A 20,540-nucleotide genomic window follows, 5' to 3' on the forward strand; every position below is an offset into this window, starting at 1 on the left:
TTTAAAGTGTGTTTCCAATTTCAGAGAAAAAACCTCATAGATTTTTCTCTCTTTTTTTTCACATCTTGAATCAGACATCAGCAAATGTGTTTGTATGTGTGCATTTTCCCCAAAGCACTGAGAAGAATGTTGTGTGAGAATTATCTTTTCCATTCACAGTCATGCTGCTATTTGGTCACATTTCAATCCACTGAAAGAAAAAAAAGAAGGTGGGGGAATTGAAAGCACAACAGAACCACTTAAATTATTTCAAACTTCAAGGGTACTGCAACCCTTAACAGAAGGCAGAGCTCAGTTGTGTCCATGGAATGGTTCCACATTTCTTAAAAAAAAAAAAAAAAGCTAATAAAAATTTTTAAAAGTGCAGACATTAACGAGCTAACACAAATGATTTATTATTTACATTTATTTTCTTTTCTGTCTTTTTCTAGTAAACTTGTGCATTCTCCAAATGAGAGGGCAAATTTCCAGCAAGTAGGCTTCTTTCCCTCCTTCCTTGCCTTCATATTTCACTTTCTTCAATTGCTCCTTAAATTTTTTAAATTAAGGTCATCTTGCTTTTTGATTCATTGATTGTAGTGGCATTGTTCTTTATGTTCGAAGGTGATAAGGAGTGGTCAAGTTTCAAGTCACACTGACTTTGTTATTTTAAGTACTGAAATATGAGAAAATCTGCTTTATAAGACCCCTGAGTTTTTTTTTCTGTTTGAAACAACTATGTCAGTAGGTTGTGTTTCTTGCTAAAGAAAAAGCTATATTTTGCTGCTGAAAAATCTGCCAGAACAGTAAGGCAGAGGAATATGTTCATATTTTATCAACCAAGAAAGCACACACATAATTGAGGGCTCATTAACCCTCATCAAGTCACATCTAAGAAATTTCCTGTTTCACCTCCCCCTTCATGTATTTTGAGTATCAGTTAACATTTTAAGTCTATTTTGTGGCTGCCAGGTCTTCCAAATACCTAAACTAAGATAGACATCCCTTCAAATGCAAATTAATAGTTTTCTGCCCTCACAATTGCATATTAGAAACATGGGAACACTTTACACCCTGAAGAATTATAGTGGTTGTATAGAAGTCTATGTCAAGGAGAGTCTGTTGTCTTTCTGGTGTTTCTAAGATGACACATATTTTCTGCTACTTTCCTCAGTGATTGATGCTATTGGAATGATGATAACAGGAATATCCCCAAAGTCTTTAGCTCTATTCAGTATGAGTTCATTTGCCAAATAAAACCAATCACAGACACATAGAATCATAGAATGGTTTGGGTTAGAAGGGACCTTATAGATCGCCTAGTTCCAAAACCTCTGCCATGGGCAGGACCACCTTCCACAAGACCAGGTTGCCCAAGGCCAGTCCAACCTGGCATTGAACACTTCCAGAGATGGGGCATCCACAGCTTCTCTGGGCAACCTGTGCCAGGGCTTCATCACCCTCACTATAGATTTTCTTTCTAGTATCTGATCTAAACCTACCCTCTTTCAGCTTGAAGCCATTACTCCTTGTCCTGCCCCTACATGCCCTTCTAAAATATCCCTTGCCATCTTTTTGTAGGCCCCTTTTAGGCACTGAATGGCTTCACTAAAGCCCTTTCAGAACCTTCTCTTCTTCAGGCTGAGCAACTGCAGCTCTCCCAGCCTGTCTTCAGAGAAGTGCTCCAGACCTCTAATCTGTGAGTGTGTTCCAATAGTTCAAGATCCTCCTTGTGTTGGGGGTCCTAGAGCTCGATGAAACTCTCCAGGTGGGGTCTCATGGGAGCATAGCAGAGGAGAAGCAGAGGGGAAAAATCCCCACCCCTGACCTGCTGGACACATTTCTTTTGATGCAGCCCAGGACACAATTGGCTTTCTGGGCTTCAGATCTTCTGCTGGATCATATTGAGCTTCTTGTCAACCAGCTCCTCCAATTCCTTCTACCCAGGGCTGTGCACAGTTCATTCTCTGCTTGTTCCTGTGCCCAGGATTGCCTCAATTGAGATGCAGCCCTCTGTACTTGGCCTTGTTGAACTTCATGAGTCTTGCAAGGACCCACCTCTCAAGCCTGTCACAGTCCCACTGAACAGCATCCCCAGCTCCATGGTGTCAACTGCACCACACAGCTTGGTGTTTTAGGCAAACTTGCTGAGGGTGCACTCGATCCCACTGTCCTTGTCACCAACAAAGATGTTAAACAGTACCAGTCCCAATACAGACCCCTGAGGGACAACACTTTTCACTGCTCTTCACTTGGACATTGAGCTACTGACCCCCAACCCTTTGAGTGTGACCACCCAGTCAATTCTTTATCCAACAAGTTTTCAGTCTATCAAATCCACACATTTCCAGTTTGTAGACAAGGAGACATTGTCAAATGCTTCACACTAGTTCAGGTAGATGACATAGGTTGCTCTTCCCTTACCCATCAACGCCATAACCCCTTTGGTTATATCAAAGAAGAAAAATCACAAGTTATGTATAAAGTAATAAAGTTATATTGGACTTAATATTTTTATATTATTTTGGAGTGTTTATTGTGTATTTCTATTGCCTACTATGTTGGCTTTATCGTATTTTTACTTTAATACTCTTAGTGTTCAAATTTTTGGTTCTTTTTTCTACTTTTATGTTAGAAAGCAGAATTTTCCCCTTTGCTCATTTGAAGTTGAGTTGTGTGTAGTTTTGTCACCAGCTAGCTTGCAAAGCATGGGGAAGCCAACTTGAAACCTGCAGCCAGTATTTTTTCACAGTGTAGCAAAATAGATTCCTGCATCAGGCTACTAGGTTTTTCAAACGTTCAACTGCTACCATGATTTTTAGTTGTATCCACTAAAATAATGAAAAAATAAATTATCCAAGTCAGTTGTTTCAGGATAAAAAAAAAAAATTCTGTAGCTTAATTTTATTTAATTTAAGTGGATTGTTCATGATAGTTAAAAGCAGTATTTGCACTTCAAAAAGGTGACACCAAGTAGTTTTCTTCTGTACCTTCTCACCTGGAAATGGGCATTAGGGCATTTAATGACAGATGTTGAATTGCTCTTTGTATATCCAGCATATTGGTAGCAAGTCACCTTCAGCAGTTAGTGATCAAAAATGCATATAAATTGGTCTACTGAGATAATCCTACTGAGTTATGAATATCTAAAAGCATATGAGATCATTTATAACTGTACTGTTTTGCATACAGAAAGAGATGTTGTATTGATCTTCATAGGCTGATCCATTTTTTTTAAACAATGGATGTTTCCATTGTGATGGCAATACTGCTGAATGAGTGCTGAAGTCAGTAAAGGTCATAAGTTCCTGACGTTTGGTGCTTTTTACTACTGTATCTTCTCAGTCTATTATAAGCAAGGCTACATGGGCTGATAACAGTGCCAGGCAGTAGGAGAGCTCTGTGTGCACTGAAGGTCCCTTATATGTCAATAACAGAGTGCAGTTCTGAGAAATATTAGCTTATATCCTTATCCAGAAATACCTCCTACTGAAGTCAATGAGAAAGACCAAGGAGAAAATTCAATGCTTGCATAAATTGTGGCTCCTCAGGCTTCTCTGCAATCATTCTTGTAGATGGTCCAGCAAATAGAAGTTTTGGGTAACTGGATTTGGATTCTGCTGTCCAGTTATTGGCAATTGTGAAGTCCTCCACCGAAATATTTTCCAGGTCATTCTGTTTCCAGTGAGTTACATCTGCAATGATCTTGCTCTGCTAACTTATGTACAGAATATTTATGCATACGGAAATGCATACAGAAATCACTGAGTTGTCCACTGAAATAAAGTTGTTTCTGAGTGAAATGGGAAGCTGCTGCATAAGGACATTCTTTGTATATCATAGGTCTGAGGAAGTAATGAACATGTCTCGGGTTGAGTCTGTAGGAAGATGTAGGTCTGGTATTTTGCTGTTTTCTGAAAGACCTCCCTTCTGGCATGAAACTAAGTGCATAAATTTCAGTCTGTCTGAGATGAAGTGAATCATACACAACACTCCCTGCAGTCCCTCAGGCCTTCCTTGGGGGCTTTGTGACAGTGCTTCTTTTGTGAAATTAAATAAGATGATTGCAGCCCCAGGAGGTGGTTACAACCATGTATTACCACTTCTGGAATGATTTGGAAAACTTCTTATCACCAATATATCCCAGGTATGAAAAAAGTCCTGTACACAGTAACCTCTCCTATGTTTTATGGGTTATCTATGCTATACAGGGAGGATTTCTCTCAGTGTCACACATGCATTTACATTCCTCCAAATTTCCAAACAATATGCCATCTGGCAGTAGCTAAACTCCTGCTGTTCAAAAGCAGAAACAATAAATAATAATTTTATATATTACAGTGTGCTGTAAGCCTTTCTCATCATGGGATGCTGTTAAGTTTCCATCTGTACCACAGTTTGGAAATGTGTTGTGACAAGACTCCTGGCTATATTAAGAATCTGTTTTAAGAATTTTGGTAGTAAATGATGCACAGAAATCTGAGGAATAAAAGTAAGAAAAGAAAAATTAAAATTCTAATGCTAATTTAAGCACAGCAGTATTTAAAGCAAAAAAGGAATCCTTTTTCCATAGAATAAAATTATTGTCCTCTCCAAATAACCTCCTCTCCAAAGTTAAGTTATAATGAACTCTTTTGTACACCTACAGGAAAGCATAGTATTTTCATATGCTCATGAATATGGAGAACAGGGATCTGGAAACTTTGACAATGGTAGTTACCATCTCCATATGTATTTTTCTGCTCTATATGAACTTCTTTAGTGCCTGCTTAGGTAAATGGGAGGATTCCTGTTGATTCCTGTGGTGTTTGACTCTTTTATGTGTCATTCAATGGTTTATTTCATCATCAGTCTGTTTCATAATCTGATATTTTTACTCTTTTGTACATGTAGATAAAGAGATTCCTAAAGTCAGTGTTTCACTCCAGGTGGTGCAATTAGGTGATTCTTGGTTTTGTCTTATCATGTCCTTGAAATTAACATCTTTAGTAAGTAGTGAGCAAAAAATATATATATTTAAAAAATCATCTCTCTCAGTGAAAGATGGAGATATTTTTACAAATTAAAAAAAGAGATTTTCTTGTCCACATGGAGTCAGCTTACTGACTGTGAGCACGAATTATGTGAGGTATTTTTTAAGCATCTTCTTGTTTAATTTCTAACCATTGTTTTCTTCATTAGCTTAATTTCATTTTAATAATTTGTTTTATTTTCTTTGCTATAACATTCTTGGCCATTAGAAAGACCTTTCCTTCCAAAAAATTCTTTGCTTAACTTGTTTCCCATAACAACAACAATAATAGGGGAAAAATATTACTTTTAACAGCAATTTAAGGGCCAAAATTCATCCTTTGGTACTTCTACGCTGTCACCGTTTCTGTGGGATTTGCACTCACATTACTAAGGCTAAAATCTGGCCTTATGCACTGCAGCCCATCCTTCCATGTAGCTACAACAAGAAACAGAAACAAAACACAGTAAGACCTCATTAACATTTTAAAACTGAAAGAATAATATGGTTAATCGTCTTGTAGTATTTGCATACCTATCCTTCCTTCACATCCTCTTGTACTGTAGCTGATGGCTGATGTTTGCTTACATCATGAGGCTTGGTCTAGCTAATACAGTAAGTGGAAAAAATATGGTGGTTTTGTTGTTGTTGTTGTTGTTGTTGTTGTTGTTGTTGGTTTTTTGGGGGGTTTTTTGGGGTTTTTTTGGGTTTTTTTCTACTTTCTGGCCTTTTGTTATATCACAGATTTTGCTGGGGGAAAAAAGTTGTTCCAATACTACTGTTCATTCACCAGCTCCTGTTGGAAGGGCCCTGGTGCACTCATCCATCTCTAGTCACCTAAGAGTTATGGCACTCAGAAGGTTGTCAGAGCGTTGCTGGTTCCTCTGATGTGGTCAAAGGAGAGCTTGTGTGGCTATTGGGGCAGACTAGTTGTGTTGAGGGTCATTGACTATGAGAGTTCCTTTTTTTAATTCCTAACCTCTCAGGCCAAGCAGTATACATGCCCAAGAGTGCTGAGGGTATCTGGAGAGAAAGACAAGTCTTATTTAGCTGCCCATAACTTTATATGACATTAATGGTGAGCAAAAAGGTTCAATACTAGCCAGTAACAATGTCAAAGAAACCCTTCAGTCTGATTATCCAAGCAATTTCTGCACTGCTAAAAAATTGGAAATCAAATAACAAAAATAATACTTTATTAAAAGCTGGACAAAACTGATCTTTAAAATAAAGAGATCCAAAGCCACATAATATGTAATATAATAATAACATTAATTTTCACTTCTCTAGTTATTTCATGCCTGTGTATTTTTTAAACATTAAGAGTCTTCAGTATAGATTCTGAACTTAAATTTTCAAGGTGAAATTGCAGAAGACCTACTGCTTTTCAAAGCCACTACCAAACTGAAAACCTAACAGCACATTGGTTTGCATTTTGATTTATTAGGAAGCAGGCTTAACTGAACTTACTGGCTGGAATCTAAATAAGTCTTGCTGGATTTCTGCTTTGCACCCACAGAAGCAGCTTTAGAGAGCTATTGCCCTCTGTAGATGCTACATACTCCCCATATATATATAATCTTCCCGAGAAAATAATTAAATAAGAAAAAGAATTATTTTTAATGGAGAAAATTGCAGTACCAATGTACTTTGCTGTAAGTGCTCCCTGCTGAAATTTGAGACAATGGTCCCAGTGAAGTTGATGGGACAGCTCAAGAAAACATTCCTGTAAGCAATGTTTTTCTTACTGTGCTGGGATTTGCTCCTAGAAGTAATGTACAGGTAAAGTGATTTGTTTGAGGTTTTTTTCCTTTCAAAATGTAATTAAGTTTATTGCTTAGAAATTGTTGTAGTTTTCTATTGGTTTATTTATTACAGAAAAAAAGAGACTGAACTGAGAGTGGAAAAGTAATGATAATATTTCTTTCTTGCATAAGAAAAAGGTAAGATTTAGAGGACTCTAATATTGCAGGTACTTATTTATTTATAATAACTATGAGGTAATTTGTTAAGTTCCCAAATACTGGCAGCTTTTGATTTAAACTTATTCAGACCTTCACAATCTTGGCTGCCTAAAAACTGACGATTTAAAATGCACAATCCTTTCCAATTAACTGAGACAATGAGTCCACTGTTTATGCCACTGTATTAACCTGTTCTGCATTAGAGAAGAAAAGGTTACATTTCATTTTGTAGCAGCATATTAGGCTTGTATGTATTTCAGGTTCCTCAATTTTGATTTATACTATCTCCAGTTTTGGTTTATTGAAGGGAGGGCTCAGCTCATGCTTTCTTTTTCTTCTCTCACTCCATTCCCTGGGAGCTATAAATGCCCCAGTTTTCCTGGGATTTCTTTTTTTTTTTTTTGGTCCCAGGTACCCAGCTGTGACTGAAATAATGCTCCCCATCTGTGTTCATTGTTCTCATTGCTGGTGTCTGTGCAAGTCACCAGAGCTTTCCTAATAAGGTTCAGTTTGACCTTTCAGAAGTTCTCAAATGAAGACTCTAACTGCACTCACCAGCCTCAAAAGAGATAGACTTCTCTGCCATAGGCCTCACAAACAGCTGTAAGGAACAGTAAAGAGTGACTGTTCCAAAACCAAAGTCAGCCCTTTGAGCTGTTCAGGAGTGCCCAAGCTTTGGGCAGCCAGGGGCTGGCTGTTCTTCCCAGAAGAGTGGTGCACCAGATGGAGAGAGATCCTGGAGAAGGGGAGCAGACAGACTGACAGAGAGACTTCATTACAGAGGAAGAGAAAGTCTAGAGAATGCCCTTTTAACTGATGGGCTGACTTTTAGGCAAGAAAGCCTGATGTTTTCGCTGTCTGATGGTTTCAGCCCCCACGTGTTCAAGGTGAGGGCTTCAAGCTGCACATGCTGACTTCTGGTGTGATGACCCCTGCTTCTCCTTTCTTAGGAGAGCCCTGGAACTGGTGTGACAGCAGAGGGAGCCAAGTGAAAGAGCTGACCCATCTGAAAAATAATCTTGCTTGCTGGTTTGCCCTAATGATTTTGGCTGGCATGGTTAGTGCTTGGACAGATTAGTTCTTTCACCTGGCTGCCCTCAGCCTCAGGAGTGTTTGTGCTGACACATGCAGGGGAGACTCACTGTCAGAGTGGTGGGGGAAGGTGGTAGATCTTCTGTCAGAAGCTTGTTGGGACTGAAACTACAGCTCAGGTCAACAAAATATTTCATATGTTCATGAAAATAAATGAAACAAAGCTCTTTTTTTCTGTCAGGGAAATCTTCTCCTGCATGAAGTCACCTATGAGATCTAGAATCTCAATAGTAGCTCGGTTCAGAAGCAGAGAAAGTAGATATTAACCACTTGGTTTTTATTAAAGGAAGAAGACAAGCAAGGAATTCAGATTAATAAAACAGATACTGGTAGCTACCTTTCAGATGCCTAAAGACAAAATAGAATAATTTGTGCTAAATTATTTATGATTTCAATATTATCTTATTTTAGTAAATGACAAATGAACAATTATGAAAGCTAAGACAAATATCCCCAAAACAGATATTTTAATTAAAATATTACACATATTCTCAGAAAATATCCTGACAAGTTATAGAACTTAGTGATGGACATCTAGATATTTGAACTGTTCATTAGAATCTGGGTATATTAAGGCTCTAAGTTGCAATTATTTTAACTATAGCAACGTGCTAACTTACAAGCAAGGTAACTATGCGGAGAAACTTCATTCTGCAGGGTGATTCAGCAAAGTAAATAGGAATTAATAAGTTAAATTTTGCAAACAAATTCTAAACCTAGTATGAACAGAGCTTGTGTTACAACTGTGTGACTCCTGGTAGTTATGAGTATTAATGTGTTCTCCTCTTTTTGCAGGTTTTGCCCATAATTAATTCACTGAGCAAGACATACAGAATTCTATCCAATGCTATGAAAATTAACCAAGGCACATTAACTTCAGGAAATTTTCAAAGGTACAAAAATGATATGTGTATTCAGTAACTAATTAAACCAAATAAGCCATCAGTTTGTGCTACATAGTTTAAGTATTGTATCAGGTCAATAATTAAGCTGTAGTAAATCTTCTGGAGGTTCTATTCTGCCAAACTTTAAAGGCTCAAGACTAACCCAAGGACCCTTCACATTTTAGCAACCCAGTAAATGATTACACAGATAGCTTTTCAATCCGAGGTTTGCTACTATTAACCTTCTAATGTTTAAGACATCCAGGAATTCTATGTTTTGTGGTTATTGAATAATATCCTGTGAAAAAATGTATGCCTGTCTTGAGTTTACAAAAAGGAATATTTAATAGGCTTCAGTTATGTCAAGATAAAAGTGCAGTTTTCCTGCAGGGAAAGATATACATTAAGCAAAAATAATGGTTTGGAATTTTTCCTTGTTTATGTGAACATGATGATTATGAAAACTTGAACCTAATCTCACTGTATGCAGCTGGTCATGGTAAAGAAAAAGCATTATGCAAACTGTCTTATGTGACCCTGCCAAAGCAATTCCAAAATATCTGTGATAGTTATATGCTTTCAAGGTCTGGCTGACTTTTAGGTGGAACTCATCGCAAGCAAGTTGTGTGGTGACCTCGTGATGTGGGAATTATGGCAGTAGATTGAGTATCAAATCATACATCTCAGTTTAACATATAAAAATAAAAAGCCACATGACAGAACACAGAGCAGGAAGTTTGAAATGCTCTGAGATTAATTTTTTCCCTCAGCTATATTGTTTTCTGTCACCTCATTTACATAAAGTATTTCTGGCTAAACAATTTGCAAGTGCATGTGATTTAATAGCAGGTATATATGTGGCAGAGGTAAATTTGGACTTAAAATTAAGACATTGCTAGCAGTGAAAGACACCTGGTATACATCAGATTTATTTCTCATGCAAGTCTTTGTATGGAATTTTCTTGGAACCAGTTACTCTCTGACATGTTAGCTCATAGTTTATTTTAATTACAAAATATCTAAATTTTCAGATCTTCGGATAACGTTTCATAATTACTAGAATTAACAGGAGATTATTCAATCTGCTTTATTTTCCCTCCAGATGTGTAGCTGCATAATGGTCCCATATAAAGCAGATATTATTTTCTTGCATGCATCATATCAGAATATCCAGGCTGTCCTATACCAGGGATCCAGTAATTAACTTAATTTCCATCCTAATTTTCTCTCCCAGCTTTATCTAAATTTTTACTATGTTTATCTATAGGTATATCTAGAATATTCCTAGGTTGCTCTTGAAGAGGTTAACTAGACTAAGGCCAAGATAATGCATGCCACAAATTTCCACAGAAGTGGAAGTTATGAAATAATATGATATAGATGAATGCTCTTGATTTTGATGTAAAGAATGGATCAGATTATTATTTGCCATACCTTTCAGTCTTACTCAATGAAATGACAAGTGATCATTTTGGTCATGTTCCCAGTCTACCAAAGGCAGGAAGCCCAAATAATTTTAAGTGGGATGTTATATTGGAAGAATTCCAAGCAATCTTTGTAGATCCAAAAGTTATTTTTTTTTAAAGTTTGAACGTTGTTTATCTAACATGAAACTTCAGTAGTTCACTCTTCATTGACTAAATCATCTGCCATTCTAGAGAGGTTTTACAAGAAATGTTTATAAACATACCTTTTCTCTACAGATTTAGGGTCATAATGTCTCATACAATGAACCTATAACTGTGAATATAGAAAAATGTAATTAATATTTGTCAGTATTAGGAATGCCTTTAGAATATTTATTATGAAATAAAGTGTTATCACTTGCACCATGGATAAAATAGTTGGAAGATTCCAAGAAAAATGCAAAGGCAACATTTTGACCTGAAGCTTAAAAATCATGTCTCTTATGTATATAATCTATTAATGACACTCTCAGTGCAAAGACTTTCCTGGCACATTATCCACTGACATTCCAGGAGCCAACTTCAGTTAACTTGAATTCAACTGAACCCTGGGGGTCAGATTTTTTGGAAATATATTTTCATTACTGCCCACACATGTATCTCATCCCAGTTCCAAATACATATATAGGGTTCCCAGTTTATTTTTGGGAAATGAAAGAGCTTGAAAAACCCATTTCAGTCCATCTGAAATGAACATGATCTTGAAATGGGAGCTGGAGAGGCTACAGGACTTAAGAGAGTGAGTCTGCATGAGGTCAGGAGTACAGGGCTGACCAGCGGTGTATCCAAGAGAAACCTGGGTGGATGGTCAGATGGGTCTCACAGCATAATTCAGAAAAATCCGAATAGTCAGTAGTCTGCTAGGAGAGGCTGGGAAGCTGAGGAACAGATACAGAGAGCACTAGAGCATGTAACATTTTCTTGCAGTTCACTGCATCACCATTTTACTGTGTGCACGCTGAGGGCCCATCAGCAAGGTGTTGCTGAGAGTCCTGCTTGCAGATGTACAGCAGATCTACAGTCTTTTCCTAGCATTCCTTTTTCTGTGCTGTGATACTTTGTTGTTATTATTTGTCTACACAGGATGCAGTTAAGTTGTGCTGAATCTGCTATCAACTTTCCTATAGCCAGAATCTTGTCAAGTGTCTTCATCTCCTTGTCTAGAGGCTTTTTCTTTCTTTCCTGCTGCAAGGTCACAAGGAAATACCTATCAAAAATAGGGAGGTTCTTTAGGAAAAGTCCTCTAACACAGAGGTGCATCTCTGTATTGCATGCCTATACAAGTTCAGACATGCACCCACAGGAAGATTATCTGCCAGCAAGCGTGACAAGAAGCTGGTCATTTCTGCATACCCCCTGTGTGATCTCTATCATCAGTGACCTTAGTTCTCTGAGCAGCATATTCCACTTTTGCCAACAAAACTGATTCTTTTTCCTCTCAGGTTGTCAAATTTCTCAGTTAGAAAAAAGTGGATTATGTAGAAGGGGATTATTATTTGAAAGATAAGGAGAGGTTCCCCCTAAATGTGTGATGGTAAATGCTTTCTAGCTACAAAACTTATAGCTGATAAAATTAGATATTAGAAAAATACACAGATTTGCTCCTTCTGTTCCTCTCCATTTTATGACTTTCTTGCGTACATCGTATTTCTGATCTGACCTGGTAAACAAGAGCCTTTTCCATTTGGTTTTCTTTCCCATCACACTCTCACACATGAGCCTTTCCCCTGTTTCTCTATATACAGTTGATTAAGATCTAGAGGGAGTTTTTTTACAGACTGTCAATACAGTAGAAACTCTGTGATCTCGGAGTTTTCCCTTTAGAAGCTGTGAAAACGAAGATTCTTGGCTCCGTTTTTAGTATATCTGTAACCTACCACATGTCACTTAACTTGTTTGCCTTTGTGGCTGCTCATCCCTATTAAATTAGTTCACACCAGTAGAGATGCAAAGAGAAAGGATGAGGTTTTTCTCCTTCGTTTCCTCCTGCTACTTAGTGGGAAGGGGTTCTCAGCTGCTGATTATGTTGCTTGGTTGGTTTTCTCACTGGCGTGTTTCTGCGCGCCGCATGCCTTAATGAGGAACAGGCGGTCAGCAGCTTGGTGGGCAGAGCGCTCGGTGTGCTCAGCAACAGAGACACGGGCAAGAGCAAAAGACATCCAAATAGCTTCCTTTCCAACCTGCTCCAAAATGAAGGCAGGAACTTATTTCTAAGTTTACTCTTAGGATTTCAAGATTGAGCTGTCAAATTGCTAGTCTCTGCAAGTATTTATGGACCTTTTCCTACATTTAGGTGGTGTTTTTTTTCCTGTAAGAGCCAAGTCACTTCCTTCCTGTCACATATCAGTCATTGCTTACTGGAGAAACATAACCATGCAAGGGCACCAAAATAAGACATGTGTAGTCTGATAAAAATACCTCTAATATTTCAGGTAAGAAATATGTTTAAGGTGGATTTTGTAGAAGAATTGTGTGTGTCATTATTTCCTCTACCCCCTCCCAAATATTTCCCATCAGATGAACATATAAGAAGAGCTGTGATTTTTTTCAGCCATACACTTCTACTGTCAGTAATTTGATCCAGAAGTACCTCAATGTTTTTCTTGCAAAAATGCAAAGTAGCCCTATAAAATAATTTGGACTTTAATTACTATAGAATCATAATCATAGAATAGTTTGGGTTGGAAGATGCCTTAAAGATCATCTGGATCCAAATCCCCACCCTGGGCAGGAGCACCTCCCACTAGACCAGGTTGCTCAGTGCCCCATCCAACCTGGCCTTGAACTCTTCCAGAGATAGGGCATCCACAGCTTCTCTGGGTGACCTGTTCCAGTACCTCACCATCCTCATGGAGAAGAATTTCATCATAATATCTAATCTAAATTCATCTTGTTGTCTTTTAAAGCCATTCCCCCTTGTCCTATCCCTACATGCCCTTCTAAAATGTCCCTCTCCTGCTCTTCAGTACTGAAAGGCTGCCCCAAAGTCTCCCTGGAGCATTTTCTTCTCCAGATTGAACAACCCCAACTGTCTCAACCTGATGAGGTACTCTAGCCCTCTCATCATCTTAATGGCTCTCCTGTGGATGTGCTTCAACAGTCCCATGTCCTTGTGTTGAGAACCCCAAGAGCTGCATGCAGCACCCCAAGTGGGGTCTCACAAGAGTGAAGTAGAGGGGTGAAACCAGCTCCCTCCATATGCTGGCCACTCTCTTTTTGATGCAGCCCAGGGTACAGTTGGTTTTCTGGGCTCTAAGTGCACATTGCTGGGTTATGCTGAACTTCTTGTCCACCAACACCCAAGCCTTTTCCTCTGGGCTGCTCTCAATCCTTTCTCTGTCCAGTCCATATTTGTGCTTGTTCCACATGCAGGAACTTGCACTTGGCCTTGTTGATCTTCATGAGGTTCACATGGGAACTAGATCACATCATATAGTCTGGGAAAGGAAGAAAAGAATACCAGAAAGGAAAATCTTTTGTGACTTTACATATTAAGACCAAAATGACAGAAGAAAACTGTTAAAGCGAAACCATGCAAAGAGGCAGAACTGCCTAATGTCACATAAGTGGTGAGATAAAGTAATATATATTAAAACTGCAAACGCTTTTTGAGTGAGGTATATGGGTAAGCCTGACATTTCTTCATAGAGGACTGTTTTGGACATCAGAAAAAAAAATTACATATCTACAACTGCTTAAATCTACTTGCAGTGAGAAAAGTATTTGGACATGTGTTTATATAAGTATATGTGCTATTGACATAGCAGTGAAACAGCTTACTGACTCAGGGCCAAGAAACACTAATGGTAAAACTTTCCAGCATTTGTTGTTGCCTTGCAGTTTTACAGATATAAGACAACATTTCTTATTGTTGCCTCAAGTTGTAATCATTTTCCCTACTGCCTCCTCAGTCTCTTCCCAGAAGGAAGAAGAAAATGGCTTATTATCTGTGTCACATGTAGTAGGAGTAGGTTTATGTCTTTTCAGAAGTCAGTAGAACAGTAGATTGGATCAGGTACAAGTGAAATGCAGGCTCTCACCTAAGGAACAAATTACTTCTGGGGAAGAATTCAACCATGTTTCACACTTTATTCCTCATGTGGAAGAAAAATTCATTGGTTTCCAGCCAGTTTTGTGGTATATAGGAGTGTGTACACAGGAGAGAGAGGTGTATGTACGAGGCTCTCTAAATAAGACATCATTCCCTTCTCAGCTTTTTTGGTGCTACATTGCAGTAAGAAAACTGGTGCCTTAGTTAGTTGGATAAACTGGTATTTCGAGGAATGTAATTCCACCTTCTTGCTCTGGGCAAGACTTCCTGTGTGACAGTGCTACAGCCAATGCCACAGGGAAAACATTGCTTCACCACCTCACAGGACAGATACATTTGAAATTGTGAAGTGCTTGGGTAATGCAGTAATGGGATGCTCATAAATGCCACAGAGAAATCCCAGGCTTCATGGCTCAACAGGCACATATCACACAGGGAGCATATTTATCTCCAGGAACTGATCCTGGAAGCTGCAGGCCATGGCAGTTCCCACTGAAGGCATTCTCAGACCCCTCAGTGATCAGAGATTCTATAGGATTTTGAAATCCTGTGAGATGTAAGTTAAGATGACTAAGGCAATAAAATATAAGCACTGATTAACAAAGCAGGTCTTTATAGCCACTAAATTTATATTTATAAATAGCCAGAGACATGACTGAGTGACAATGTTCAACCATGCAACAAATTGAAAGCAAATAAAGATATGATGACACAGTAATTGTAACTGAAATAAAAACATTCTTTACCAGCATTTTTAGATTCTTATACACACATTAACTTTTTCTTTTAGGTAGCAGGCCTTCCCCACTTCATAGTTTAAATGGTACCAATTTAATCCATCATGTATATTGTGTGTTCCTGAATATTTAAAACTCTGCATAACTATTGAAATAATCCAGAATGTCATAAGACAACAAAAGAAAACAATTTTTCTATGAAAACTTAGACTTGGAATTTCAGTTGTGATTTAGATAAATTCATAAATATCCCCCTGTTTGCACAGCCTAATGCTTAGGTTACACTTAAAATTCCAGAAGGATTATATTCTGTCATGTTTAGAACATAGTGGATGTATTTTATGCCTCAAAGAACTCATCAGGACCATGAAGAATTTTTAACAATATAAAAGAAGATATATATTTTAAGAATATTTTAGGGTGGAAGTGGTGTTTTTTATTTTTACTTCTATCTAGTACCAACAGGTATTGTACCAACTCCAGAATGCATGGTCTGATTCTCGGGTGCATGGCAATTTTCTGCTGGGTCTGTTGAGAAAAGTCTCTGTTGAGACTTTTTTCCAATGTGAGTATTGGAATATTGTATCACACACACAGCATGGGCTGGGATTAAAATAAAGAGAGGTTAAAGTGAAGCATGATGCTGAAATACAGCATTGACAAAGACCTAATTATTAACTCAAAGGATTTTAACTAGAATAGACAATACAGTGATACTTATAGGTGGAAAAAATGGTGGTAAGAGAGAGTTGAGTGGATCTGTCTCATTCTAGGAACATATCAAAGGTAGAACATCTCTACTGTTCTACTGACTTCTGAAAAATTTGTGGTGATATTCATTAATAAGCAACTCTGTCATATGACCAGTATCATAAAGGTTCCATGTCTTTCATGGTTCAGGTTGGTTACAGTGACCCTGTTAAAGCTATACAGCTTCTGCATCAAGTTTACAAACATAACTTCTATCTTGGAAATCACTATTATTAAGGGTAGATAGGCTACATTAGACATACTTCTGTAGAAAAAGTTTTCTGCCTCCAAACTTTAGCTGTCCTATATAGAGTTACTTGTAGATTATCACCATTATAAGAGCTGAACAAGACATCTATTTTTGGAGGACTTCTCTTCGGGTTTTGCTCCTGCACTAGTTCTAAATTTGTTATTCACTAAGCAAATATTGCTGATTAAGAAAGTATCACTTTGCAAATTGGATTTTCAGTGTAGGATAATAGTTTATGTGCATTCTTGATTAGTATATTGAATAGGTGCAAAGTAGTTCTATAGATCCGTTTTAAAATGCAAACTTGAAATAGGTGCACTTTCTGTCTGAAAAACAGCACAAGAGATTTCTGGCTCTAATATTTCACTGTCTGGGTTTTGGTGGGGTTTTTTTTGGTTTGTTTTTTTTTTTTTTTTTTTTTAGACAGGTCCTGTCTGTAAGTATAAATAAGGTAAAACATTTTCAGGTTGCACTGTTACTTCACTATATGAAGAAAACAAGAGGGATCAATTCACCCGTCATTGAAATGCTGCCATTTCAGTGATGTGTAATTTTATGGATGCTAGCAAACTAAACAAGAGGTTAATGAGCAGTAGAATAATATATGCTGTTAAAACTGCAGAGAAAACTCAGAAGCTATTTCAATAAAGGGAGATGTTTGATCTGCTTCAAGCTATAAAAGAAAATTTGTGATTCTCCTAAGTCCACAAGCCCTAGATTAATGTTAGTGTCAAACTGACTCTGTGTTAAGCTCATTTGATGTACCTCTGGGCTATAAGATGTTACTTTGCCAGCAGCAAAGGTCACATGTTTTCAGGTATTGACAGTGCAAGTAATGACAAGTTGTTTCTGTGTTTGAGTGGATCAGGGTCTTTTTAGCTTTCATTCAATGAATTTGGCAAAGTGTAGCCTCTGCCCAAGAGGGCCCGGTACCTTTGAGCATACAGCTGAGGGAATTATTAAACCTGCAGCTCTGAAATCTATAGCTTCATTTAGTTTAGACCTCCCAAAGGAATGTTTATGCCCTTAGCAAAATAGCAAACAATTTTTACATAGGTGGAAAATTTCTTCTTGACCAGAAAGAATCATTTATATACTTAGCCCTAAGAACTTCTTTTTTTTAAAAGATATGTTTAGGTGTGATAGGTCAAACTAGACTTATAATTACAGTTCTTAAAAACAACAGCTCTTGTGAAACTTTGTAAGCACCAGTCTTAAGGAAGGAAGCCTGATCGAATAGCTGAAACTCAGGAGCAGAGCTGAAGTGCTGCTTTCCTGGCTCCTTCCTGGATTGTTGAGTGACAAAATAAGTCGTGTAACAATACCAAGATTTACACAATGTTGTGAGTCATCTTGGACAGGTAATCAGAAAATACATTAAGCCACTCAGATGGGAGCCTGAAACTTCCCAAACAGTCACAGAGTACACATGACTTCTCCTGTGCATTGGAGTGGTGAAGAGTGCTTTGAGAAAAGTTTTGTTCTCTAAGGCAAAAGGCAATAAAGGGAGTTAAGGTTAGAATGCTCTGGGAACAGAATTTGCTAAGTATTATCTGACACCTACAATCTGTGGGGTAGTTTTTTTTCCTCCCAGGATGAGCTCTTAGTAAGGGGAAATGATAACAGCTTCTAGTGGATGTCAAGGGGATGGATCCCCCAGATACCTGTCTCTTGCACAAACACAGATACAGTCAGTCTTCTCTGAGAAACAGATGCTTGGAGCCTGAAGTCATGTCCTCAGTCTCAGTGCCTTAGGCTCTTTCTACGTTATCCCTAATTCTTTGTTTGATAAGAAGCAGAAATGTCTCAAGAATGCCAGCAGCCCATCACCACATTAAGTGATCTAAACTGCAGAATTTAACACCCCTCCTCCTCCTGCTCTCCAGCATATGGATCTTGCCTGGACCAATTTTCCTAGGAGAGGTGTATTTAACTTCTTGTCACCATTGCCTGGTGACTGAGGAACACTCCTGAGATTTGAGCTGGAGCTCTAGATGTCATCACGAAGAGAAACCCTTGAAATTGAGACTTCCAGTTTCTGATGGATCCCCAGCATCCCATGAATTTTCCATGAACAACGTGTGACTCACAAATTGGAGTCCTTTGGAGAATTATGCCTGTTTTGCATCTCCCAAACAGCTTTAGCTAAAAGGCAGGATCTCAAGCAATTAGTGCAACACAGACAGGGTGATAACTGAGCAGACCCAGAAGCCCAGCATTAGGTCTCCAAAGAACATGAGGTATCTTAAGCTGTGCAGCACGATAGGTATGGATTATTTTAATTGCTCTTGTGAAGTTAAGCCCCTAAGTTTCTCTGAAAGGGCACTGATGTGATTTGTTGCCTAGTTGCTGAAAAGCACATTGGTTCATGCTATAGTGACCCAAGTACTGACAGAGATTGTTAATTTGTTTGTATATGTGTCACAGTTCCTAGAAGTGCCTATACAAAGATTTAACTGAACCTGATTAGCTTAATCAGCACAGACTTGTACATGGACATGCCTTTCTCACATCTGTGTTGTTTGTCTCACTGACTCCTTTCTTTCTTTCCTTTAGTCACATTTTTTCTTAATGAAGTTTCCATAAGTTTAAACATTTCTGTGAGTCTTTTCCTTTTCTTTCCCTTCCTAGCTGCATTTTTATCTCTGTAGAAAGTTTCAGAAGGTGCAAAACTAGCAAAAAGAAATATAAGTAGCAAAAAGATGAGACTAAACACAACCTGAAAAATGCCACATAGTTTGCCCTGAAGCTTTTCATAGCAAAAATTGGGATCTGGACATCTCCCTGAACCTGCTTAGCACAGCTGAGCACAGAAAGGGGAACAGACCACCATACATTGATGTATTAGGCTTCAGGGGAAAGTAAAAAAATATTAGGGGACAAAACTGGCCATACTTTCTTTCCCTCGCAGTAGCATTGGGTATGCAGGCACAGCTTTCCTAAAGCATAAGGAAAAGCAGTAAATAAATATTTTTAGTATGGCAAGTGTAGTCTTAAACCAGTGTCACTCTTCCAAAGGCAACAGCATTTTATTTGCTTGTATTGACAAAATTCAGGATTACAGTTTTTGCTTCTGAATACAAGCCTGTATTTTTCATCTGAACTGCAGATTGCAAAGCATTAATATGTTTTCTCTCACCTTATGAGAAAATAAGTGTACTAAGTTTTAAATGCATGCATAAGAAAGGAATATAAAAGGGTGTATCTGTGCGTGCACCTGTAAGATGTAGATGAAGACACAGGTGTAACTTCTAGCCTTGTTTTCTAGTGGCAGTCACTGCTTCTCCAGACACAAGCTGGGAAATCATGAAAACTTATGAAGCTGTCCCCAGTGTGACTATTTAATCTTCTTCCTCTTCTTCTGTCACTTTTGTACTTGTACAATATTTGTACCTTTGCATGCAACTTGAAGGAGCATCACCAGGGAGATTTTCATTCATGTATATTCAGTAGGTTGGTTATACCCGAAAATTTTCAAATTTGTGCTTTTCAATATCTTTTCTGTACAAAGGGTAAGGCAATAGCTCAAAAAATGACACCAATTACCTCATCTATTGGGCTGGATCAGGACATCTAGATGTAGGTGCTAGGATGTGACTATCTGGACTCCCATTATAGGCAATAGCATTAGAGTCAGTACAGCCAATGGAGCTTGGAGAACTACCCTGGACAGTGAAATAACTTCCAGGTTCCCCTAACTGTACAGGCTAGATTGTCTTCTGACTGTCATAAGAGCCGAAGCACCTACCAACATTTTGAGAATTAAATTTTGATGTCTGCAATGCAGAGGTGAATCCTATCCTGTGAAATCATTTTAGTAGATGCAGAGGTATGTGTGAAGTAGAGAGTGATTGAATTAAAACTGTCGTGATTTTAACATTAATGAATTCCTATTGTGTTATGTAGCCATCAGGTGTAAAATCCAGTGTAAGGTTAACTTAGTTTTATTTACCTATCACAGGAGGGATATAGATGCTGTATTCATGAGACAAGTAACTCTAGCTTATTTTTTTTTTTCATATTTAAGATATTCAGGGTGGTCAGTAAGCATTCACTAATGCTAACTCCCATTAAGCATTATATAAGTCAATTATGCTTACTCATTTCCAATGAAAATATTAAAACCAGAAGTTAGAGGGCTGGTCCTGTAGAGTTTGAACAATTCCAAATAATGATTAGTACCATAAAGTAAGAACACTCAGAAGTTGTTTAGCACTAAATATGATGGAGGCCTCAGGGCTGTGTTCATACCATGAGAGAGGCTCAGCCCAAAGCTTATGGAACACTGACAAGAGGTCAAAACACACCTGAAGTGATTCATAGATTTTCATGCTTGATCCCATGCATGAAGGTGAA

General features: G+C 38.1%; 1 protein-coding gene across 14 annotated transcripts in view; it reads left to right on the forward strand.

The window, feature by feature from the left end:
- The window catches only part of SULF1 (sulfatase 1), a 237,738-nt gene that overhangs the window by 130,256 nt on the left and 86,942 nt on the right, over nucleotides 1–20,540 (forward strand). For 10 of the 14 annotated variants that reach the window (XM_083885282.1, XM_083885293.1, XM_083885294.1 and 7 more), the window contains 2 exons: nucleotides 6,869–6,933; nucleotides 8,842–8,939. The exons of 1 other annotated variant lie outside the window; for it this stretch is intronic. The gene's annotated coding sequence lies outside the window, so the exon portion shown is untranslated. Of the gene's footprint in view, nucleotides 1–6,868; nucleotides 6,934–7,904; nucleotides 8,012–8,841; nucleotides 8,940–12,689; nucleotides 12,829–20,540 lie in introns of those variants that run through there. 3 more of the 14 variants (XM_083885292.1, XM_083885286.1, XM_083885298.1) reach the window with 3 other exon arrangements.

This window comes from Zosterops lateralis (assembly GCF_965231275.1).
Source record: "Zosterops lateralis genome assembly, chromosome: 1".
In the NCBI taxonomy this organism is placed as follows: Eukaryota; Metazoa; Chordata; class Aves; order Passeriformes; family Zosteropidae; genus Zosterops; species Zosterops lateralis.